This window comes from Triticum urartu, chromosome 3, assembly GCF_003073215.2.
Source record: "Triticum urartu cultivar G1812 chromosome 3, Tu2.1, whole genome shotgun sequence".
NCBI lineage: Eukaryota > Viridiplantae > Streptophyta > Magnoliopsida > Poales > Poaceae > Triticum > Triticum urartu.
This window is the reverse complement of record NC_053024.1, coordinates 228,928,583-228,954,952: the sequence shown is the minus strand read 5'-3', so window position 1 is coordinate 228,954,952 and position 26,370 is coordinate 228,928,583. Positions and strand designations below refer to the sequence as shown.

General features: G+C 46.4%; 1 protein-coding gene across 1 annotated transcript in view; it reads right to left on the bottom strand.

Annotated features, from left to right (window-relative positions):
• Window positions 1-26,370, bottom strand: part of LOC125546794 — an 87,587-nt gene that overhangs the window by 20,948 nt on the left and 40,269 nt on the right. The gene's annotated exons all lie outside the window — the stretch shown is intronic.

The window sequence follows — 26,370 nt, the reverse complement described above, 5'->3', positions numbered from 1 at the left end:
GACCGGCAGCCACCTGATGTCCGGCCGCTCATGAGACACCGGACGTCCGGTCCCCAGCGAACGTCCGTTATCTGGCTGCGTCCAGAGTCAGGCCTGAGGCCCATGTGCCCCTACTTTCGCCCCCATTTGCACTTAGACTATAAATAGACCTCTCCTACCTCCTTTCTAGGGTTAGCGTTGGTTTAGTTCATTTCAGAGATCGAGCTACACTCATCCACATTGGATCTACTCCTCGAGAGAGACCGCAGCCTCTTCGGAGAAGATCCCTTTGGATTCAAGATCTCCTTGCGGAGAAGACATCAAGACCCACTCTTGGGCGGCCCCCCTCAGGACCTCCTTACAGAGAAGATCATGCTACTTGTATCATCCTTAGTTGATTGTGGATCGTGTGAACTCTTATGTATTCGAGGATCTAGCACATGTGTGACTTTCTTGTGTTGGTTTAGTGTTCCTCTTGTGTTTCCCTTGTGTTTTCCCTCTCTTTCCACCTCGTGTTCTTCGTGTTCTTCGCGGGATTCTGCTCCTATCATGAAATATCGGGCTATAGGGTTCCTACTCTACATCATCTTCATATCTAGAGCCACGTTGATCATGATTTCGGAGCCTCCCCGTTGTGTTTCTAGCCTTGTTTTTGTTGTTTTTGGTCCTAATTCGAAAATTTTCCACAAAAATAGCCCCAATTTCTTTTTGTGATTTGTTAGTGTGTTGAGATTTTGTTGGTTTGGATCCGTGGATTTGCTTTGTTTTGAGTGGATCTAGCTGTCCCCATTTGTCTCCACCACTTTCCATCCACGAAATCGCCCGCAATCGACGAATTTCACCTCATCCACCCCGCCCACGTGAAGTTCCCCCTGTGCCCGAGCAGTGCCCAGGCACCGGACGTCTGCTCGCCACCGGACGTTCGATGACCGGACGACCACTCCCCACCGCACGTCCGGAGTTCCCTGACGAAACTGATTTTTTTTCAGTTTAGTCACTACCACCGCCCCACTTTTCCGCATACGCACTTCTACCACTATACACCATCACCACTTCCGCATACCACCACCATTTGGACCGTTTCGCGCTACGACACGTGTTGCCACTTCGAGCTTTGATAATTTGAGTTGTGGTTCCGTATCTTCTGTGTTTCGGCTATCTAGGTACGGTTCGACATCAACATCACCGCCGCTCATCTTCACCATGGACGCGTCATCAACAACGACCACCTCGACTTCATCTTGATATTCATGATTGGATCACCGTCATCCGTTCTTGCTTATGGATGTGGAACCAAAGGACGGTAACCTCGTCTTGGTATTGGACATATCACTATTGTCATTACATTGATAGACATCATAGCCTTCCTCCTTTGCGTTGCTTACCCATCGACATTAGCCACTGAGTATTGTCGGCAACGAGACTTGTGCACATTACTGATCATACTTCCCATAGCACACATACATCATTGTTGCATATATTGGTATCATCTCTTGTGTCACAAAGTTGTCATCGTATACACAATTGCTATCTTGGTTCGTCAAGCATTGCATGAGAAAAGAGCTCCAACATCAAAGAGCCAAACAAGCTTTTAAGCAAAGAGGAAAGATAAGAAAATATCTTTTAAGCAAGAACCATAGCATCATACAACATTAAGATTGTCATACTCAATCATCTTGGATCATATCATAGAAACACCTTGCATAGAGCATAATTGGGATAGAAGTCGTTGCATTTTTGCTAAGTAGGTTGTGCACAAGTTCTTGTATCCGCCTATTGTGCAATCGTGCTAGCGTCTCTCTAGTGTTGTGCAACAAGAGCATTTTCATGGATTCCACATTTTGGCTCATCCTTGGTTTCCCAACCCCACCTATCTTTTTGCACGTGTGTTTCCGTGTACATTATATGCTTGGTCTACTTGTTACATTGCATCTTGCGAATCTTTTCCAACATTATTGAAGCTGACTTACAATTGCATCAAATTTTGTGCCACCATCCTAACCAAGCTCCACCATAAGCTTTTACTTGTGTAGGTGTGAGAAACCGACAAGAGCTAGTACCAATTGTGCTATTTCCTTGTCCTACATTGGAGTGATCATCGATCCACTTTCAACTTCGGTCAAGGTATATTTGGTATTCGTTCTTCTCTTTCTACCACTCACATTGTGTATCTAGGAATGATGGATAGGCCAAGTACTTCTACCAACCCACTCTTCATCGAGCACGACGACAACATGAACTCCTACGTCACCAAGAGTCACCTCTTTGGTGCACAACGTGCTTTGCATCAAGAGAAACAAGCCATGAGTGAATGCATCGACAACCTTGCCGCTGACTTGCGACTCTCTATGCAATGCACAAGGGACTACTTCGACCACAAGCTCGACGGTCACAAGCAAGAGAATGACACAAGGATGGACGAAATTCGCGCTTTGTTGCCCAACCGCTCTTCTTCCACTTCGTCTTCATCAAGAAGGACACGCTCAAGTCAACACTCCGACTTCACCCTCTCTGGCTCAAGTACACCGACATCAAACACTCTACGTCGTGCCGTGCGCAATGATCGTCAAGCAAGCCTCAATCCCCTACGCGACACCGACTCCCAAGAGCGCCGACAACATCAAACTCAAGAGGCCTTTGCGCTAGCACGAGAACGGCAACGCCAATGCCAACATGAAGAGGAAGAGCGAGCGCGTCTACACCAAATTGCACAAGATGCCGAGGCACAACGCCAAGAACAACAACTCCGTGAAGCTCAAGCACTTGTGGCGCAACAAGCCCTCCAAGATTCAAGTCGAGCCATAGCCAACCTAGGCTGACAAGATGTAATGCCCTCGATGCGGCTATAGCTCCCACGTGTCGAGGCACGACTTAGAGACATAACCGCATTGAAAGCAATGTCGAAAGTCAGGCAATCATTACAACATCCCATGTAATACATAATAAAACAGGGAAGATAACATAGTTGGCTTACACTCGCCACGTCACATCAGAGTACATAAATAACATTCATCATACAAATCACTCATGGCCCGACTACGGCGCCAAAATAGAAAAGACCCCCAACATGCGACAAGGCCCTGAATCGATAACCCCAACTAGGAACCACTACTGATCGTCAGGAAAGGAAACATAATAACGCTGAGAGTCCTCGTCGAACTCCCACTTGAGCTCGTACTCGTCACCTGGAGCGGAATCACCTGGACCTGCATCTGGATTTGTAGTATCTGTGAGCCACAGGGACTCAGCAATCTCACACCCACGCGATCAAGACTATTTAAGCTTATAGGACAGGATAAGGCAAGTATATGTGGAGCTGCAGCAAGCGACTAGCATCAATGTGGTGGCTATCTTATACGACAAAGAGAGCGAGAAGAGGAGGCAAGGCGCGAGCGAGAAACTAGAGGAACAACCTGCGCAAGCATTACTCCAACACCGTGTCCACTTCCCGGACTCCGCCGAGAAGGGGCCATCACGGTAACACACACGGTTGATTCATTTTAATTAAGTCTAGTTAAAGTTATCTACAACCGGACATTAACAAATTCCCATCTGCCCATATCCGCGGGGACTGCTTTCGAAAGTTCAATCCCTGCAGGGGAGTCCCAACTTAGCCCATGACAAGCTCTCACGGTCAACGAAGGAATAGACCTCCACCCGAGACAGACCGATCAGACTCGGTAACCCGGTACAACAAGACAATTCGACCGGTTAAAACAAGTCCAGCAACACCGCCCGAATGTGCCGACAAATCCCGATAGGAGCTGCACATATCTCTTTCTCAGGGCACACTCAGATTGTCCAAACTTCCGATAGGCCAGCCTAGAGTTGCCCCTGGTAGCCATCGGCGGCTGACGGTTTGGACCAACACTCAGAGGAGCACTGGCCCGGGGGGGGGGGTTAAAATAAGATGACCCTTGAGTCTGCAGATCCCAAGGGAAAGAAAAGGCTAGGTGGCAAATGGTAAAACCAAGGTTGGGCATTGCTGGAAAAGCTTTAATCAAGGCGAACTATCAAGGGGTTCCCATTATAACCCAACCGCGTAAGGAACGCAAAATCCGGGAACATAACACCGATATGACGGAAACTAAGGCGGCAAGAGTGGAACAAAACACTAGGCGAGAGGCCGAGCCTTCCACCCTTTACCAAGTATATAGATGCATTAAGACAACATAGCAATATAATGATATCCCAACAAGTAAATAAATGTTCCAACAAGGAACGGCCTCCAATCTTCACCTGCAACTAGCAACGCTATAAGAGGGGCTGAGCAAAGCGGTAACATAGCCAATCAACGGTTTGCTAGGACATGGTGGGTTAGAGGTTCAACATGGCAATTGGGAGGCTGACAAGTAAAAGGAAGGCATCGTAGCATTGGCATAGCAAGAGCGAGCAAACTAGCATAGCAAAGATAGTAGTGATTTCGAGGGTATGATCATCTTGCCTGCACAGTTGTCAAAGTTGACTGGATCCTCACAAGCAAACTCAACGGGCTCCTCGGTAGCGAACTCGTCTCCCGGCTCTACCCAAACAAGACAAACAAGCAACAAGGATACAATCAACCACGTGCAAGACCAAGCAATGAGATGAAATGATGATATGCTATGCGGGATGCGATGCGGGATGCAAAATGCAAGATATGACAGGAAATGCATGAACCTGGCCTCAACTTGGAATTCCAAGGGTGCCACTGGATAGAGGGGATGAGATCGCTTGAAAACGATATAAAGATCATTGGAATCGGAGCAACGGTTTGGAAATGGCAAGCGTTTTAAGATATGACACCGGTCTGCGATTTACAGCAAGTAGGCATCTAAATGCAACGCAATGAACATGCTACAGCCACCAAACATGAAAACAAAATACATGGCAGTGATGTACACAAGATGGTTAACAAAACACTAGCACTGAGCCATAGGCAAATTCATCCATTAAGAGGTTCAAACAAACATGGCAACAATGAATATGCAAAACAGATTCCAGACTTAGTGAAATTAACACTAGCCTGAAATTTCAGATCATGATGCTCTCTTCGGAGCAGCAAAACAACATGATAAATGACCTGAACATGACAAGTAAGAACATGTCGTGGAGCTACTCAACAAGCTTAACAAAAGACCCAAAGTGACCTGGGGTCAAAAGGGTTCACAAAATACTCTACCGAGCTCACGAACATAGCTCGAACACAATCAGTTTTCAGACTTTGTGAAAACTGAGACATGCTGAAATTATAACTCACGAAGGCATGTAAACAAGCTCGATGCACTCACTACGGTGCAAGTCATAGCAAGGCAAGCATATAACCAGCAAAAAGGCACAATATTCTAGCTACACCTGGCAAGAACAAAGGCATAGCATGCATGGAACACTAACGGTAGCATCGGCAAAATCGCAAACAAGTTGACGATCTGCCCAGATTAACAACGAAGCAAAAGTTGAGCTCGATTAAGTCAACCTAGAGCACTCCGCATATGCAAAAAAAGACATGGATGGATAGAGCATAACATAAATATCAAAACTCCCTTACTGATCATCCTCAAAAGAGGCACGGATCATTAGGAAACAAGCTGGACATATAGCATCACGAACTAAAATATCCCAGACTTAGGGAAAATCACTAAGTCCCTGAAATCAGCAATCTCAGGTATCTCTCTTCGCAAGCTTGCGCAAGACAACACACACATCCTAAAAATGCATGGGTGGCACCTCTGGAAAGAAGACAAAATGCTTAACAATTCATCCCAAAGGGGCACAGGCATATCATGCACGGATTAAACATGGCAAAAATGACAAAAGTGCATGATGAACTAACGGATCTGCGGGGACGCGTGGCGGCTCGCGGTTGGCTGGCGGCGGCGGGGCGGACAACGTCCGGCGCGGGCGGACACGTCCGGCCCGGCGCGGGGGAAGATGGATCTGTTTTTTTTTTAGGGTTTTGCACGGGGAAGAGGAGATCCGAATGGAGGGGGGTATATATAGGCATAAGTGGAGCTAGGAGAGTCCAAATGAGGTGCGGTTTTCGCCCACGCGATCGTGATCGAACACTCTAGGACATGGAGCTGAGTTTGGTGGGTTTTGGGCCAAATTTGGGGGATGTTGGGCTGCAACACACAGAGGCCTTTTCGGTCCCTCGGTTAACCGTTGGAGTATCAAACGAAGTCCAAATGACCCGAAACTTGACAGGCGGTCTACCGGTAGTAAACCAAGGCCGCATGACAAGTCTCGGTCCAATCCGGAAATGTTTAATCCCCACACACGAAAGAAAGCTAGAAATGGCCACCGGAGGAGAACGAAGCGCCGGAATGCAAAACGGACAACGGGGAAAATGCTCGAATGTATGAGATGAATATGTATGCAAATGCAATGCACGAGATGACATGATAAGAGATGCACGAAAAAGAAAACAACACACGGAGACAAAGACCCGAACCTGAGAAATAAGTATAACTTAACACCGGAAACAGCAAGAGTTGGATACAAATAGGGAAAGTTACATCCGGGGTGTTACACAAGCTCGAGAACAAGACGAAGCATTTCGCAAAGAAATTCAAGAATGGAGATTTCAAGCTCGCGTGCATCGTCAAGTTCCTCAAGCTCCTCCTCGAGCTCAACAAGCTCCTCCACAATCTCGCTAAGAACATCAAGTTCAGCAAGAGCATGAAGAAAATGGAAATCCTACATGACAAGAGCAACATGAGGTTGACAACCCTCCTCACCAAGAGCGACACGAGCTTGACAATCATCTACAACACGGGCTTCATCATCCCTGACCCCAACACAATGAAGAGCAACACTATGGCAAACTCAAGTTCACCATGCCCAAGTTCAACACAAGCAACGGACCCGAAGAGTACCTTTCATGGGCATTGAAGGTCTACGAAATTTTCCGCTTGCACAACTATGAAGAAGAGAAGAAGATCGCGATGGCATCCCTTGAGTTCCAAGACTATGTCCTCATTTGGTGGGAACAAGTTATCGAGCACCGAGAGGCAAGGGGTGAACCACCCATCACTACTTGGGCGCAAATGAAGGATGTCATGAGAGCACGCTTTGTGCCTACCTACTACAACCGCGACCTCTTCAAGAAACTCCAACTACTCAAGCAACGAACCAAGAGCGTTGAGGAGTACTACAAGGAGATGGAGATTGCCATGATAAGAGCCAATGTCACGGAAGACGATGAGAAAACTATGGCACGTTTCCTGAATGGACTCAATCATCCCATCAAGAAGATCGCCGACTTCCAACCATACTCGAACCTCATCAAGCTAGTGCATCAAGCTATCAAAGTGGAACGCCAAGTGTAAGATGATTTCAAGTATGCCAAGTTCTCTTCCAAGACATACGGTTTCTCCAACAACCAAGATTCAACGACTCCACCACCGTCTACCAAGCCTTCTACTAGCAACATCGACAAGTCGAGTTCCAAGAAAGCTTCGTCAACTCCAAGTCGTCCTCCTACCATAAGCAACTTCAAGCCGAAAGCTTCATCATCATCCCCTCCAACCGATGAGACCGTCAAGACAAGTTCCCTCAAATGCTTCACATGCGGAGGCCGAGGCCACAAGTCCTATGAGTGCACCAACAAGCGGACCATGATCCTCAACGATGACGGCACTTATGACTCAATGAGTGAAGAAGAAATGGACGCCATCAAGCAAGTCGCCATGCACCGGCAAGTGAACGATGAAGAGGAACAAGTCTTTTGCGATGAAGATTCAAGTACCGCTCTTGTCGTCTCCAAAGTCTTGACTGTCCAACATCACCAAGAATAAGACCAAAGATGCCACATATTCCACACCAAGGCCGATATCAATGGACGATCTGTCATGGTCATCATCGATGGAGGGAGTTGTCATAATCTCGCAAGTGAAGAACTTTGCTCCAAGCTCCAATTGCCCAAGACGAAGCATCCACATCCATACAAAGTGCAATGGCTTAGCAACTCAGCACCATCCAAGTCGAGCACCAAGTACAAGTCTCCTTCGAAATTGGCGCCTACGAAGACAACTTGGAGTACGACGTCGTTCCAATGACCGTTTGCCATCTTCTCCTTGGACGCCCATGGCAATTTGATAGAGGAGTCATCCACAACGGTCGAACGAACCACTACATCTTCAAGATGAAGGGCAAGGAGTAAGTCCTACGTCCAATGTCTCCAAGTCAAGTGATCACCGACAAGCAAGCCACCCATCGTGGAGATCATAGTGAGAGTGCGAGCCACCAAAAAGAGATTGGGCGCCACAAGCCCAAATCAAACACCTCCACGATGAGCGAAAAGAAGAACTTAGTCTTATTTTGCCACCAAAAGTGAGATAAGAGGAGTGTGTGAGAACCCATCTAGTGTCCTACACTACTTCATTGTGTGCAAGGACAATACAGCACAAACTAACACTTCTCACACTCTTCCTCTAGTGTTGTCTTCTCTTTTGCAGGAATTTCATGATGTTTTCCCCGATGAGCTACCTCCGGGACTACCTCCACTACAAGGCATTTAGCACCGCATCGACCTCATCCCTGGAGCACCGCTTCCGAACAAAGCTCCCTACCACGTCAACCCCGAAGAAAACAAAGAAATACAAAGGCAAGTAAAGCATCTCATAGACCATGGACATGTGCGTGAAAGTTTGAGCCCTTGTGCCGTCCTAGTCATTCTAGTTCCAAAACAAGATGGTAGCTTTCGCATGTGCTCCGATTGTAGACCTATCAATGCTATCACCGTTTGCTATAGGTATCCCATTCCACACCTAGATGATATGCTTGATGAACTTAGTAGTGCCACTATCTTTTCCAAAATTGACCTTAAGAGTGGTTACTATCAAATCCGCATACAAGAGGGTGATGAATGGAAAACCGCTTTCAAAACCAAGTTTGGCTTGTATGAGTGGTTAGCCATGCCTATGGGTCTATCGGAAGCACCGGGTACTTTTATGCGCCTTATGAATCATGTCTTTCGCCCTTACATTGGTATATTTGTTGTGATCTACTTTGATGATATCCTTGTTTATAGCAAATTTCTTAGAGATCATGTCACACATATTCGAACCATTTTGCAAACTCTTCGAAAAGAGAAACTCTATGCTAATATGGAGAAATGCCTTTTTGGCGTTGACAAGCTCGTTTTCTTGGGTTTTGTTGTTTCTTCTAAGGGTGTTCATGTTGATGAGTCCAAGATCAATGCTATTAAGACTTGGCCACAACCTACCAATTTTCATCAAGTGCGTAGTTTTCTTGGCCATGCGGGTTTCTATTGTCGCTTTGTGAAGGATTTTAGCACCATTGCTTCGCCTTTGCATGCTTTGAGAAAGAAGAATGCACCTTTTGTTTGGGGACCATCCCAAGATACCTCTTTCAATGAGCTTAAGAATTTTCTTACTCATGCTCCCGTGCTTGCATTACCCAACTTTGACAAACCCTTTGAGATTCATTGCGATGCTAGTGGCAATGGCATAGGAAGCGTGTTAACGCAAGAGAAGCGCCCCATAGCTTACTTTAGCAAGAAACTCTCTGACGCGCAACTCAATTACCCCATCTATGACAAAGAGCTATATGCTTTAGTTCGCGTTTTACATGAATGGGAACATTATCTTCGACCTCATGACTTTATCATTCATACCGATCATGAAACCCTCAAGTATCTTAAGGGCCAAACCAAGTTGAACAAACGTCATGCCAAATGGAGTGAATTTATTGAGTCTTTTCCTTATGTCACCAAGTACATTAAGGGTAAGGAAAACATTGTGGCGGATGCCCTTTCCCGCATATGCATGCTTGTTACTCAACTTGAATTGGATGTCATTGGTTTTGAGCATATCATAGACTTGTATGAGCATGATCCTACTTTTGCTACTCCTTATGCCAAGTGTTTGTCGCATACCTCTTGGGAACGCTATTACATCAAAGATGGATACCTTATGAGAGCTAACAAACTTTGCATCCCCGAGTCTTCTCTTTGTTTGTTGCTTTTGCAGGAATCTCATGGAGGAGGCTTAATGGGACACTTTGGACGAGACAGGACGTTCGCCATGCTCTCGAAGAACTACTTTTGGCCAAAGATGTTTCACGACGTCAATCGCTTCACCAACCGTTGCTCTACATGTCGCAAAGCTAAGTCCAAAGCTCAATCTCATGGACTTTATATGCCTCTACCAATTCCATATCAACCATGGGAAGACATTAGCATGGACTTTGTACTTGGTTTGCCTAGGACTAGAAATGGCAAGGATTCGGTATTTGTCGTCGTGGACCGTTTCTCAAAAATGGCACATTTTATTCCTTGCAACAAGATAGACGATGCTTCACATGTTGCTAATCTCTTTTGTAGGGAAATATTGCGTCTACATGGAGTGCCAAAGACTATCGTCTCGGACCGCGACGTCAAGTTCCTTAGCTACTTTTGGAAGACACTATGCGCCAAGCTAGGAATCAAGCTACTTTTCTCTACGACATACCATCCACAAACCAATGGCCAAATGGAAGTTACCAACCGCACACTCTCTATTCTACTTCACGTACTCATCAAGAAGAACATCAAGGAGTGGGAGGAGTGCCTACCTATCGCCAAGTTCGCCTACAACTGAGCAAAACACTCAACAACCGGCAAGTCCCCCTTCGAGGTCGTCTATGGCTTCAATCCTTTGTCACCATTGGACATTCTCCCTCTACCACTCCAAGAGCGCATCAATTTGGTCGCTAGCGCAAGAGCGACACATCTCAAGAAGGTGCATGAAGATACACGGAACACCATCGAGCGCCAAGTTCAACTTCTTGTGTCCAAGCTCAACCTCAACAAGCACCCTATGGTCTTCAACATTGGTGATCTCGTATGGCTACACCTTTGCAAGGTCCGTTTTCCACAAGAACACAAGTCCAAGCTTCGACCACGAGCGGGTGGACCCTTCAAGGTGCTCGCACGATCCAATGACAACGCTTACAAGATCGACCTCCTGCGCGACAAGTACAACGTGAGCGACATCTTCAACGTCAAGGATCTTTCTCCCTTCCATGGTGATGAAGAATTTGATCTAAGGACGGATCTTCCCCAAGGGAGGGGAGATGATGCGGAGCATCCCAAGGCCATCCCCATGGACTCAACTACATCTCCTACGACACCTCTTGGACCCATGACACGAGCACGTGCAAGAGCCCTTGAAACCGAGGTGACATCTCTCCTTTCACATTTCCACTTAGATGCACATGAGACATCGCTAGTACCTCATACGAACACTTCGTGCATTCTCAGGTATTATGGAGAAGCTAAGGAGCAAGGAGAAGAGGAAGAGGAAGATGGGCGAGAAGACGAAGGAGAAGAAGGGCTGAAGGAAAAGTCTCAGCCACCGGACGACCGGCCGGGACCGCACGTCCGGCGCCTGATGCTCCAGCTGAACCCTAGCGAGCGGATGTCCAGGCCAGACCGTACGACCGGTGCCCCTGCACCCGAGCCAAACGAGCGGACGACCGGTGCCAGTGGACGACCGGCGACCGGATGACCGGTAGCCACCGGAAATACGCTACACCACCATCTGAGCCAGAATGAGCGGACGACCGGTAGCCACTGGATGTCCGGCCGCTCCTGAGACACCGGACGTCCAGTCCCCAGCGGATGTCCGTTACCTAGCTGCGTCCAGAGTCGGGCCCGAGGCCCATGTACCCCTACTTTCTCCCCCATTTGCACTTAGACTATAAATAGACCTCTCCTACCTCCTTTCTAGGGTTAGCGTTGGTTTAGCTAATTTTAGAGATCAAGCTACGCTCATCCACATCGGATCTACTCCTCGAGAGAGACCACGACCTCTTCGAAGAAGATCCCTTTGGATTCAAGACCTCCTTGCGGAGAAGACATCAAGACCCGGCCCCCTCTTGGGCGGCCCCCTCAAGACCTCCTCACGGAGAAGATCATGCTACTTGCATCATCCTTAGTTGATTGTGGATCATGTGAACACTTATGTATTCGAGGATCTAGCACATGTGTGACTTTCTTGTGTTGGTTTAGTGTTCCTCTTGTGTTTCCCTTGTGTTTTCCTTCTCTTTCCACCTCGTGGTCTTCGTGTTCTTCACAGGATTCCGCTCCTATCGTGAAAGATCGGGCTATAGGGTTCCTACCCTACATCAACGAGACCCAAGACACTTTGTGAGCATGTAAGGTGGGCCAACTATTGATAAAATAGTATGTATTTAAAACTTATTATTGTACATGCCCGCTAAGAGGTTGGCTGTATATGACATGGCAACTTCTTATAGCCGACCCTTGGCTGTATTATTAACCATGCTCTTAGTGAGGTAGCTAGTATATCATAGACTAGCTAGTATCAGACTAGCCACAGTGGGAGTAACTTCAACAGTAACATCGAATCCAACTCAGCAAACTTGCTTATGTGGCAATAAGTTAATGAGGAGAGAGATAGTTTCAGTAACTTAGCTAGTTACTGTAACATCACATGTCTGTAAGTGCATCTAGTGCCACCCCTAGTTGGTTTTGGAGTATTGATGACAAACCTAGTTGAGGGACTAATGTGTTTGTGAGAATTGCAGGATAACACAGGTAGAAGTCCCTCATTGATTCGGTTTTCCTACCAGAGATGACCCCTAAAAATGTATGAATACATTAAAGTCAAAGGTGGTATATGAAGATATTCACATTGAAGACTATGACAAGAGAAGACACCGCATGAAGCCTATGGAGCTCGAAGACTTAGATCTTTCGTAGTTCTTCTTCATTTGTGTTGAGTCATAGGAACCACCATACTGTTAAGTGGGGTCCAAGAGAACCAGTCAGAATGACTGAAGTGATGCCTAACCAAAAACCTTGTCTTCGAGTGAAGACTATGAGAGCGAATCTTGTCCAGAGTCGGACAAGTCAGCTTTACTTGTAGCCCAAGTAAAGTTGCCGTGTGAGTTTGAAATCTGACCGTTGGAACACGTGTCAGTTCCTTAGTGACCCAGGGTCATTTCGGATAAATCAGGTCGGGTTGCCAAGTGGCTATAAATAGCCCACCCCTACAACCATAAACGGTTGGCCGCTCAGATTGAGAATACGTCTTTTGTCGTTTGAGAGCAACCCACCTCGAAGCCTTTGAGAGAGAGAATTCCTTGCGAGGAAAAGCCCTAACCACCCAGAGCCAGAGAGAATTAGGCATCACTTAAGTCTTCTTGTCTGAGTGATCTGAAGACTTATTACACTTGAGGACTGTGCATCCTCCAGCCAGTTAGGTGTCGCGTTCTGAGCATCCAAGAGACATTGTGGATTGCCGGTGAACGAAGTCTGTGAAGGTTTGGGAGTCTACCTTGAAGACTTACCAGAGTGATTGGGCGAGGTCTGTGTGACCTTAGCTCAAGGGGAATACGGTGAGGACTGGGTGTCCTGAGCTGCGTGTTCAGGACTGGGTGTCCGGGACTGTGTGTCCTAAGGTTTAAATACCTAGCCGCCCTAACCAGACGTACAGTTGTCATAGCAACTGGAACTGGTCCAACAAATCACTGTCTTCAGAGAGTCACTGGTTTCATCCTTTCCTTCCCTTTACTTACTGATTGCTCCTTGTGAAGTCATTGTATGATTGCCTTATCTTTTGTCTTCACTGAGTGACTACTTGTTCTGATTGGCTTCATAATATCTTCCTACCTGATCCTTACTACCTAGCTACTACCAGTCATTGTGCTTTCACTTCATTGAATACCTGACTATGGTTTGCCTAGTGTAGTCTACCTTCCGCTGCATGGTAATAGGCTTATTTCTATCGTTAGTCTTCAAAACTTCCACGTTTTGAAGACTTTCATAAAAATCTCCTATTCATCCCCCCTCTAGTCGATATAACGCACTTTCAATTGGTATCAGAGCAAGGTGCTCCCTTGTTCTATGTGATTCCGTTTAACCACCTGGAGTTTTAGCTATGTCGACTGCAGGGATAATTAAAGTCTCCGCTGCGTGCCCCGTCTTTGATGGAACTGAATATCCCTACTGGAAGAATAAGATGCGCATGCATCTTGAAGCCATTGACGTCGACCTATGGTATGTCATCAAGAACGGCGTTCCCAAGGCTGGAGAAGGTGTCACTGCTGCTGATGTCAAGAAGTTCGTTCAACTAGACTCTACTGCCAAGAATATCATCTGTGGTCATCTGACTAAAGGATAGTATGGACGTGTGAGTTCTTTGGAAACATCTAAGCTGGTCTGGGACTGGCTCTCCAAGGTCAATGAAGGCGTCTCAACCCAGAGAGATCAGAGAATCAGCGTCCTTCGCAACCTCTTCAACTGCTTCAAGCGAAATGACAATGAGAATGTCCAGCTCACATTTTACCGACTCACTGACATCACAAATGAGCTTCAAGCCCTCGGCGCTACTGAGATCACCAAGCATGAAGTCATCAAGACACTATTGAGATCACTTGACAGTTCGTTTGACACCCTAGCCCTGATGATTCAAGAACGTCCTGATTTCAAGACACTCGAGCCGTTTGACATACTTGAGAGGCTCAACACACATGAGTTTTAGCTGTCTGAGAAAAGAGATATCTACGGTCCAAACTATGGGCGAACTCGTGCCTTGAAGGCAAAAGCTGTCTCCTCATCTGAAGAAGAATCTGACAGCAGTTCTGATGATCCTGAAGACATTGGAAGGGAACTTGCTATGCTTGTGAAGAAGTTCCAAAAATTCACCAAGAAGAAAGGCTTCAGAAAGTCTTCACGATCAAGCTCAAGGAATGATGAAGCTTCTGCTCATGACTACAAGAAGAAAACATGCCACAAGTGCAAGAAAACTGGACACTTCATCTCTGAGTGTCCGCAGTGGGACAATGAGAACAGAAAGAAGAAGAAGAGCAAGGAATATGACTCTGACGACAAGAAGAAGAAGAAATACTCAAAGTCTTCTTCCAAGTCTTCCTCAAAGTCTTCATCACACAAGAAGAGCTCATCTGGCAAGGCACGTGCGTTTGTTGGCAAGGAAATGGATTCAGAGGAGGAGTTTGCTTCTGAGGAGGCGGAGGTGGAGTCTGAGGAGGAGTCCGACTCTGGCATTGCAAGTCTGGCTACGGCATATGTTGCAAAGTCCATCTTCAACACTGAAGACAATGACTTCATCACCGACACCGATGCAAATGACAAGGACTACTCCGCTCCTACCTACTGCTTCATGGCACGCGGTGCCAAGGTAAACACATGCACTACTCACTATCAAGCATCTAGTGACGATGACTCTGATTGTGGTTCAAAACCCAGATACAAAACACTTGCTAAAATTGCAACTGAACAACAGAAAGGTATGGAACATATTCAAAAACTGTTAGATAGAAGCGATGATCTGTTGGGTGCTGAAATGACTTGATCTGAATCCTTAATTGAAGACATAAAAAATCTTCACGTTATGTATCAGGAACTTGAAAGTCGTCATGAAACTCTCTCAACAACTCATGAGAAGCTTTCCTATGATTATCTTCAAAGGAAGCAAGATCTTGAGAAATTGAGAGAGGCTCAAGAAGATCTTCAAAGGGAAAACGAGTCACTTCGCGCCGAACAGATCAGTTCCGCTCAGGAAGGATTTGAACCACCATGTCTTAAATGCATTGAGCGTGATAATGTTGCTTCTGTTGCTGAATGTTCTACTGCTGCTACTATTTCAATATCTTCAACTATTGATGTGGTAACTAACCCCTCTGCTGAGGATACCACTGCTATTGCTGATGAGAATGCTAGATTGAAGACATTGCTTGAAACAGGGATGTATAAAAGTCTTAAAGGGCATCAGACACTATGAGATGTCCTTAAAAAGCAGATACTGAACCGAAACCCTAGGAAAGAGGGTGTTGGGTTCGTAAGGAAAATGAATGCTGATGGCTCTTACTGGAAGCCTGAGCAGTACCCCAAAACCACATGGGTTGCTGCAAAGGAACCTTTAGGTGATCCATCCAATCTATCTGGCTTCACTTGTGCTAAACCCATTATCATCGATGAATCTCTTGATGCAAACTATAAACTGTTTAAGAATCAGAATGGTGAAGTGTTTGCCAGGTACATTGGTACTAACTGCAGGAATGGACCGCCTATGAAGAAGATCTGGGTTCCGAAAAGGTGTCTGGAGAATCTTCCTGTGAATGTCATCATGACACCTCACTTGAAGAAGACAAACCTTAGTCCAAAGGCTTCATACGGTCCAAAGGCTTCATACAGACAGAGGACTCACCTAAGTCGGACTAACGCAAATTTTTTTGCAGGGAAACCATACTCAGGCATATGAGTATGAGACTGGTTCATCAAACCGTCATGTTCATAACACCAAGAACTATTCTGCTTATTCTTATGAGTACTATTGTCCGCCTGCAAGACTATTTGCTAGGGCTCCAAAGCCAAAGTTCTCATATGCTGCACTTAGACTTATTGCTTCTAAGCCACCCTTAAAGATGTGGGTGGCTAAGAAAGCTTAACTCTCTTTTGCAGGGAAAGGTCTCCAGCAGAAAACCAAAATCGTCTGACGCTATTGCTGGGGACCTTAAACATCTTGTAGGGCGCAAGATCGAATGCCCGAATGGCATTACTATGTACTTCGTTCCTGAATCGCATGCCACTCTCCCTATTAGTCCTAATTTGGATCTAAGTTTTCATAACCCACTGGCTCGTCAAATGTTTTTGCTTCACAATTCTCTTCGTGAAGCCTATCCCCCTAACTGCACTGTAGGGTATGACACCAGCGTCTTCAGAATGGATTATTGACAGTGGGTGTACAAATCACATGACCGGCAAAAGAAGCCTTCTTATGGACTCAACCTTACGTCCGTCCGACAAGAGCCACATCACATTTGCTGACACTGGTAAAAGTAAGGTATTGGGTCTAGGTAGAGTTGCAATCTCAAGGGATCAACACATGGATAAAGTCATGCTTGTTGAATCCCTTGGCTTCAACTTAATGTCTATCTCAATGCTTTGCGATTTAAACATGATCGTAATATTTGGAAAATATCGCTGCCTTGTTCTAATGGAATCTGACAAGTCTCTAGTGTTTGAAGGGTATTGGAAAGATGATTTGTACGTGGTAGATTTCTCAGCAGGGCCACAGCTCGCCGTATGTCTTCTAGCAAAAGCTTCAGAATGGTGGCTCTGGCATCGGAGGCTTGGGCATGCTGGCATGAGGAACCTCCACACTCTTGCAAAGAAGAAGCATGTCATAGGCATCGAGGGCGTCAAGTTCAAGAAAGATCACTTATGCGGTGCCTGTGAAGCAAGAAAGATGACGAGAGCCAAACATCCCTCGAAGACAATCATGATCACTACTCGACCCTTCGAACTACTTCACATGGATCTTTTCGGTCCCACTCATTACTCAACTCTTACTACTACTGCTTGTCTCTATGGCTTCATCATTGTTGATGATTACTCTAGATATACTTGGGTGCACATAATTCTTTTCAAGACTGAAGTGCAGGATGTCTTCAGACGCTTCGTCAATCGAGGAATGAACAATTATGGCGCCAAGATAAAGCACATAAGAAGTGACAATGGCACTGAATTCAAGAACACTGGCCTTGATACATATCTTGATACTTTGGGCATCACACATGAATTCTCGGCCCCATACACGCCACAGCAGAATGGCGTCGTGGAACGCAAGAACAGAACACTCATTGAGATGGCCAGAACGATGCTAGATGAATACAAGACTCCAAGAAAATTCTGGCCTGAAGCCATTGATACTGCATGCCATACAATCAATCGTGTTTATCTTCACAAGCTTCTGAACAAGACATCTTATGAGCTCCTTACTGGCAAGAAGCCAAATGTTAGTTACTTCAGAGTATTTGGCGCCAGGTGCTGGATCAAGGACCCACATCACACCTCAAAGTTTGCACCAAAAGCACATGAGGGTTTTATGCTTGGATATGGAAAGGATTCGCACTCCTACAGAGTCTTCAATCTCTTTCATTACAAAGTGGTTGAAACAGTGGATGTGCGGTTCGATGAGACCAATGGTTCACAAAGAGAGCAACTGCCAAATGTGCTAAATGAAGTTCCATCCAGTGAATCAATCAAGCTAATGGGAACTGGAGAAATTATACCTTCTGAAGCTCATCCGGAAGAAGAACTTGTCATCTCAGCACCTGATCAACATGAAGACAATGCTCAGCCTGAAGACATTCCCTCTAACAACGACAATGATCAGCAAGAGCAAAATCTTCGCCCTATACATCCTCGCGTTGCCAATGAAGTGCAGATTGAAAGAATAATTGATAGCATCAATGCACCGTGGAAAAAATTGGAGGCAAAACGATGAACTCATTCGAACAAAAATATGATGTTAGGTAATGTAAATGTTTTCAAAGAGCACAAGGTTCACTCACGAAAGCCGTGTGTCCACTAAACCGTGGCCGATGCACCCCCCTCTGCCACTTGCGCGATCTGAGTCATGCGTTCTGATTGGCCAGAAACCAAACCCCACGGGTCGTACGTCTGCACCATTGGATTCTCCTTGTTCGAACGGCGATCCTCATCCCTTTTGATATCACATGTAAATGTTTTCAAATATCCCCTCCCCAAAAAATGTTTTCAAAAAGCACACGGTTCACACACGAAAGCCATGTGCCTACCAAACTGTGGCCGATGCCCCCCTTTGCTGCGCGCACAATCTGAGTCATGCATTCTGTTTGGCCAGAACCCAAACCCCACGGATCCTACATCTTCAGCGTTGGATGCTCCCAGATTGAACGACAAACCTCATCCCTTTCGACAGGAAATGCAGTCCGGCTAGGAATTGATTTGTATGCCAACATGCAAGGTAAATGCCAGAACATATCTTACATACAGCACACGAGACCTAAAATGCGCCAGCAAATCAAACCCGTGGTATAATTGTGATTGGTTTACGTGGGAAAAATTTAGAGGCGAAACAATGAACTCAAATCTTCATTTCAAAATTAGTACGTCTTCATTTCAAACGAAATTATTTTGTTTGTGCACACAAGCGCTTAGAGGCAACCGTTTGCATAGGCCTTACCGCATGCGCGATGACCAGGGATATTTTTCACCCTTTTCACCTAGGTCGCCAACACCCGGAGTCCCCAACACCCCCACCGTACGCCCACGTTTCACTCAACTAGTCCACCCAATCTCCTTCGCCAGCTCCCCCTCCCCCAGATCCAGTAGAACCCTCTCTGGCGCTGTCGTGCTCACCTCGGCCGTGTGCCTGCTCTTCGGCGTCAAGCCTACCTCCACTGTCGTTCCCAACACACGGCGGCCCGTGCCTCACCGTGTTCGTTTGGTCACCAGCCACCCTCGAGCATATCGATGCAGTAACCCTCGCCTCTCCTGCGGTCCTGTCGGGTTTGCATTAAGAAGCCTGTTAGTTACTGCTCTCCATCATGGTGAGGCATATGTCCTCGCAATCCCTCTTCCAATTTCGTTCCGTATGTTCCCAAATTGGCCATAAAATAACAGAGAGCGTACATACGTTCATTATCTACCTTCCTTACTACATATAAGTTGTATTTGCTCCAATAAGTTACTGCCTATTTACAGACCGAGGGCACCCAAGTCACACAAACTTAACAAATTAGCCGTACATTTTCTAAATTATTGCATGGCATGTTTAGAAAGCTCGATACCAAGTTGTTAGTTTTATGCTTATCCTCCTTTCCTGAGTTTCGCATGTGTTCTCTGTAGATGCCGACTAGCAGCGACAACACTCATGCTTCAGGCCATGTATCTTCATCTGATTCAGACAACCCTAGGTCTTCAGCAGATTGTGAGGAATCAAGTAGTCTTGAACGTGATAGAGCTGCAGCAATTACCCTTCCAGTCAGGACACGGAGGAACGCTCCAAGGAAGCCCACACACCAGCCTAAATGTGTATATGAAGTAACCGAGATTGATTTAAAGTCTTGGGATCCAATTAAAACAGATAAAGCATGCATGAGGTTCAGGAGTGTGTGTGGATTTGTTGGCAGGGCAAGGCTCAACATTAATCTACTGGGGTTTCAGAAGGCTGACACAGAAACACGACGATGGATAGTCCAGGAGATCATGGATCACTTCAATGTTCCAGAGCAGTGGAGAATGCATGTGGAACACGCTGCACTAAAGAAGGCTAGGGATGCTTGGAGAAACTGGAAGCACATTTCGTACAAGAAGTACTTGAGTGAAGGCAGATTGGGCAAAATTCAAAAGGGTCAGCACAACTAAAGAGTTTGCCGAGAAGAGTTTCAAGCAATCGGAACTTCAGAAGAAGAACATACACCCCCACTGTTGTAACGCCCTCGATGCAGCTATAGCTCCCACGTGTCGAGGCACGACTTAGAGACATAACCGCATTGAAAGCAATGTCGCAAGTTAGGAAATCATCACAAACATCCCATGTAATATAAGTAATAAGGGGAGATACATAGTTGGCTTACACTCGCCACGTCACATCAAAGTAGATAAATAACATCCATCAAGCTAACACTCATGGCCCGACTACGGCGCCAAAATGGAAAAGAACCCAACATGCGACAAGGCCCTGAATCGAACCCCAACTAGGCACCACTACTGATCATCCGGGAACGACACATAGTAACGCTAAGAATCCTCGTCGAACTCCCACTTGAGCTCGTAATCATCACCTGGAGCGTAAACACCTGGACCTGCATCTGGAGTTATAGTATCTGTGAGCCACAGGGACTCAGCAATCTCGCACCCTCGCGATCAAGACTATTTAAGCTTATAGGAAGGATAAGGCAATATGAGTGGAGCTGCAGCAAGCAACTAGCATATATGGTGGCTAACTTATACGCAAAAGAGAGCGAGAAGAGGAGGCAAAGCACGAGCGAGAATCTAGAAGAACAACCTGCGCAAGCATAACTCCAACACCGTGTCCACTTCCCGGACTCCACCGGAAAGGGGCCATCACGGTAACACACACGGTTGATTCATTTTAATTAAGTTTATGTTTAAGTTATCTACAACCGGACATTAACAAATTCCCATCTGCCCATAACCGTGGGCACGGCTTTCGAAAGTTCAAACCCTGCAGGGGAGTCCCAACTTAGCCCATGACAAGCTCTCATGGTCAACGAAGGAATAGACCTCCACCCAAGACACACCAATCAGACTCGGTATCTCGGTACAACAAGACGATTCGACAGGTTAAAACTAAACCAGCAACACCGCCCAAATGTGCCGACAAATCCCGATAGGAGCTGCACATATCTCTTTCTCAGGGCACACTCAGATGAGCGCTCCATACAACTAAAACCAAACCTCGAGTTTCCCCGAGGGGGCGCTGCACAGGACTCTAGTTTGGACCAACACTCAGAGGAGCACTGGCCCGTGGGGGGCTAAAATAAAGATGACCCTCGGGCTCCGGAAACCCAAGGGAAAAAGAGGCTAGGTGGAAAATAGTAAAACCAATGTTGGGCATTGCTGGCAAAGCTTTAATCAAGTCGAACTATCAAGGGGTTCCCATTATAGCCCAACCGTGTATGGAACGCAAAAATCCGGGAACATAACACCGATATGACGGAAACTAGGGCGGCAAGAGTGGAACAAAACACTAGGTGAGAGGACGAGCCTTCCACCCTTTACCAAGTATATAGATGCATTAAGATAGCATAGCAATATAATGATATCCCAACAAGTAAATAAATGTTCCAACAAGGAACGGCTCCAATCTTCACCTGCAACTAGCAACGCTATAAGAGGGGCTGAGCAAAGCGGTAACATAGCCAATAAATGGTTTGCTAGGACATGGTGGGTTAGAGGTTCAACATGGCAATTGGGAGGCTGACAAGCAAAAGGTAGGCATCTTAGCATTGGCATAGCAAGAGCGAGCAAACTAGCATAGCAAAGATAGTAGTGATTTCGAGGGTATGATCATCTTTCCTGCAAAGCTGTCAGAGTTGGCTGGATCCTCAAAAGCATACTCAACGGGCTCCTCGTTAGCGAACTCGTCTCCCGGCTATACCCAAACAACACAAACAAGCAACAAGGATACAATCAACCACGTGCAAACTCAAACAATAAGATGCAATGATGATATGCTATGCGGGATGCGATGCGGGATGCAAAATGCAAGATGTGACAGAAAATGCATGAACCTGGCCTCAAATTGGAAAACCAAGTGTGCCACTGGATAGAGGGGATGAAATCGCTTGAAAACGATATAAAGATCATTGGAATCGGAGTTACGGTTTGGAAATGGCAAGCGTTTTAAGATATGACACCGGTCTGCGATTTACAGCAAGTAGGCATCTAAATGCAATGCAATGAACATGCTACGGCCACCAAACATGACAACAAAAGACATGGAAGGGATGCACACAAGATGCTTAACAAAATACTAGCACTGAGACACGGCCAATTCATCCATTATGAGGTTCAAACAAGCATGGCAAAAACGCAAATGCAAAACAGATTTCAGACTTAGTGAAATTAACACTAGTCTGAAATTTTCATACCACGATACTCTCTTCGGAGCAGCAAAACAACATGATACATAATCTGATTATGACAAGTAAGAACATGGCATGGAGCTACTCAACAAGCTTAACAAAAGTCCCAAAGTGACTTGGGGTCAAAAGGGATCACAAAATATACTAACAAGCACACGAACATAGATAAAACACAATCAGTTTTCAGACTTAGTGAAAACTGAGACATGCTGAAATTTAACTCACGAAGGCATGTAAACGAGCTTGATGCACTCACTACAGTGCAAGTCATGACAAGGAAAGCATACATCCATTAATAAGGCACAAAATACTAGCTATACATGGCAAGAACAATGGCATAGCATGCACGGATCAACTACAATAACTCCGGCAAAATCGCAAACAAGTTGACGATCTGCCCAGATACACAATGAAGCAAAAGTAGAGCTCGATTGACTCAAGCTATGGTGCTCCATAATTGCAAGTAAAGGCATGGATGGATAGAGTATGACAAGATTAAAAAAAGTCCCTTACTGATCATCCTCAAAAGAGGCACGGATCATTAGGAAACAAGCTGAACATATGGCATCATGAACTAAATAATCCCAGACTTAGTGAAAACAACTAAGTCCCTGAAAACAGATTTACCGGGTGCCTCACTTCGCAAGCTTGCACAAGTCACCACACACCTCCTAAAAATGCATGGGTTGCACCTCTGGAAAGATAACAAGATGCTTAACAAAACATATGACAGACTCACAGGCATATCATGCACACAAAAATCATGGCAAAAATGACAAAAGTCTAAGATGAACTAGCAGATCTGACAATTAACTCATGAAGCCTCCTTCTAGCAGCATTTCGGGCATCAAGATGAACTCAAATGAAAATGATGCAATGGAATGAAATGATGTACCCGTCGAGACGAACATTTTGATATACTATATGTCTAAATCAGAGCTACGGATGCGGAGATATGGCAGGTCAAACTTTGCTCGAAAATTAGGGTTCGAGGGAGAGAAATCAACCGGATCTAGATCTGGAATCACTGTTCACAACACTATTCATCCGACACTGTTCATCCTGCGCACGCGACGAGGATGGCCGGGAGGAGTTCGCCGGAGCTCGGATCCGAGGCGGCCGGAGTTGAAGAAGCGGTCGCCGGGGCCGGATCAGGCGACCTGGGGCGGCGCATGGCGGCGGAGGACGTCGGGCGGGGCGGCGGCGAGGTGAGATAGCGGCCCGCGGCGGCGCCGGATGGCTGGGAGGCGAGCGGAGTCGGGGAAGAACTCCCGGGCGGCGGCGGCGTGGATGGGCTCGCGGGGGCCCCTCCTGGGCCTCCCGGGCCGGCGGCGGGGAAGAGACGCGGCGGGCCACGTGTCAGGCGGTGAGAGGCTGGGCGACCGGCGGCGGACGCGTCCGGCGTTGGGGTGGACGTGTCCGTCGGCGGTGGATCTGTTTTTTTTAAGACTAGGGTTTCGGGGGAAGAGAGATCCGAAAACGAAGGGGTTCTATTTATAGGCATAAGTGGAGCTAGGAGAGTCCAAATGAGGTGCGGTTTTCGGCCACGCGATCGTGATCGAATGGTCTAGGTGATGGAGCTGAGTTTGCTGGGTTTTGGGTCAAATTGGAGGGGTGTTGGGCTGCAACACTCACGAGGCCTTTTCGGTCCCTCGGTTAACCGTTGGAGTATCAAACGAAGTCCAAATGATACGAAACATGACAGGCGGTCTACCGGTAGTAAACCAAGGCCGCATGACAAGTCTCGGTCCAATCCGGAAATGTTTAATCCCCACACACGAAAGAAAGCTAGAAATTACCACCAGAGGAGAATGAAGCGCCGGAATGCAAAATGGACAGCGGGGAAAATGCTCGGATGCATGAGATGAACACATATGCGAATGCAATGCACATGATGACATGATATGAGATGCATGAAAACGAAAACAACACACGGAGACAAAGACCCGAACCCGAGAAATAAATATAAGTTAACGCCGGAAACGGCAAGAGTTGGAGTACAAATTGGGAAAGTTATATCTGGGGCGTTACAACACTCCACCACTACGAAAGGATCTCGTCCCGAGATCTAGGACTGAAAGAACGCCGGGTACTCAGAACAGAGGTGATCCTCGCGTTCCTAGGTAGCTTCACGGTCGGAATGGTGAGACCACTTGACTTTCAGAAATTTGATTGACTTGTTGCGAGTCTTGCGTTCAGTCTCTTCAAGAATGGCAACTGGGTGCTCACGATAGGAGAGATCTTCTTGGAGCTCAATGTCCTCGAAGTTGACTATGCGGTCAGGAGTCTTGAAGCACTTTCGAAGCTGAGAGACGTGGAACACATCATGAACATTTGCAAAGTTTGAAGGAAGCTCGAGTTGATAGGCGAGGTCGCCTCTCTTGCTGACAATCTTGAAAGGTCCCACGTATCTAGGGGCAAGCTTCCCTTTGATACCGAAGCAACGAGTACCTTTCATAGGGGAGACGCGGAGGTAAACATGATCTCCGATCTCGAAAGCCAAATCACGGTGCTTACTATCATAGTAGCTCTTCTGGCGGGATTGGGCTGCTTTAAGGTTATCACGAATGACTTTGCACATTTCTTCTGCCTCTGTGATTAAGTCATTACCCAGCAGCTGACGTTCGCCGGTTTCAGACCAGTTGAGAGGGGTACGGCACTTCCTGCCATACAGAATTTCAAAAGGGGCCTTGCCCGAACTTGCTTGAAAACTGTTGTTGTATGAGAATTCAGCATAAGGAAGACAATCCTCCCACTTCATGCCGAAGGAGATCACACAAGCCCTGAGCATATCTTCAAGAATCTGGTTGACACGCTCGACTTGACCGCTTGTTTGAGGATGGAAAGCAGTGCTGAAGAGGATGTTGGTGCCCATGGCCTTCTGAAAAGAATCCCAAAACTTGGAGGTAAAGATGCTGCCACGGTCTGAAGATATCACTTGAGGAATACCGTGCAGAGAGACAATTCGAGAGGTATAGAGTTCCGCCAATTGAGCTGAAGTGATCGACTCTTTGATAGGCAGAAAGTGAGCCACTTTGGTGAGCTTGTCGATGACAACGAATATAGCATCATTGTCACGCTTGGACTTTGGAAACCCAGTCATGAAGTCCATTTCAATGTGGTTAAACTTCCATTCTGGAATGGCAAGAGGTTGGAGGAGACCTGCTGGCCCTTGGTGTTCTGCCTTCACTCTTCTACAGACATCACATTCATTCACGAATTGAGCGATCTCGCGCTTCATTCGAGTCCACCAATAAGCTTGCTTGAGATCCTGATACATCTTCGTACTACCAGGGTGGATGGAGAGGAGAGAGTTGTGAGCCTCGTTCATGATCACTTTACGAAGTTCACCTTTGGGCACAACAATACGATCCTCGAAGAAGAGAGTGTCCTTGTCATCAAGGCGGTAGCACTGTACTTGGACTGACTCTTGGCAATCCCAATCTTCACCTTTTTCACCATAGCATCAAGAAGCTGGGCTTGGCGAATCTGGTCTTCTAAGGTAGGAGAGACTTGAAGGTTGGCGAGGAAACCTTGAGGAACAACTTGAAGATTCAGCTTGCGGAAAGCTTCACAAAGCTCGGGTTGATAGGGCTTGAGAATCAGACTGTTGCAATATGCTTTTCTGCTCAAAGCGTCAGCAATCACATTAGCCTTGCCTGGAGTATACTCAATACTCGGATTGTACTCTTGAATCATTTCGACCCATCGAGTCTGCCTTAGGTTGAGATTAGGTTGAGTGAATATGTACTTGAGACTCTTGTGATCAGTGAAAATGTCCACTTTTCTTCCCAATAGAAGATGTCTCCAAGTCAAAAGAGCATGCACAACTGCCGCTAACTCGAGATCATGAGTGGGGTAGTTCTTCTCATTAGGCTTCAACTGGCGAGATGTATAAGCAACAACTTTCTTCCCTTGCATCAATACTGTGCCAAGACCTTGGAGAGAGGCATCACAAAAGACCTCGTACGACTTGGATTCATC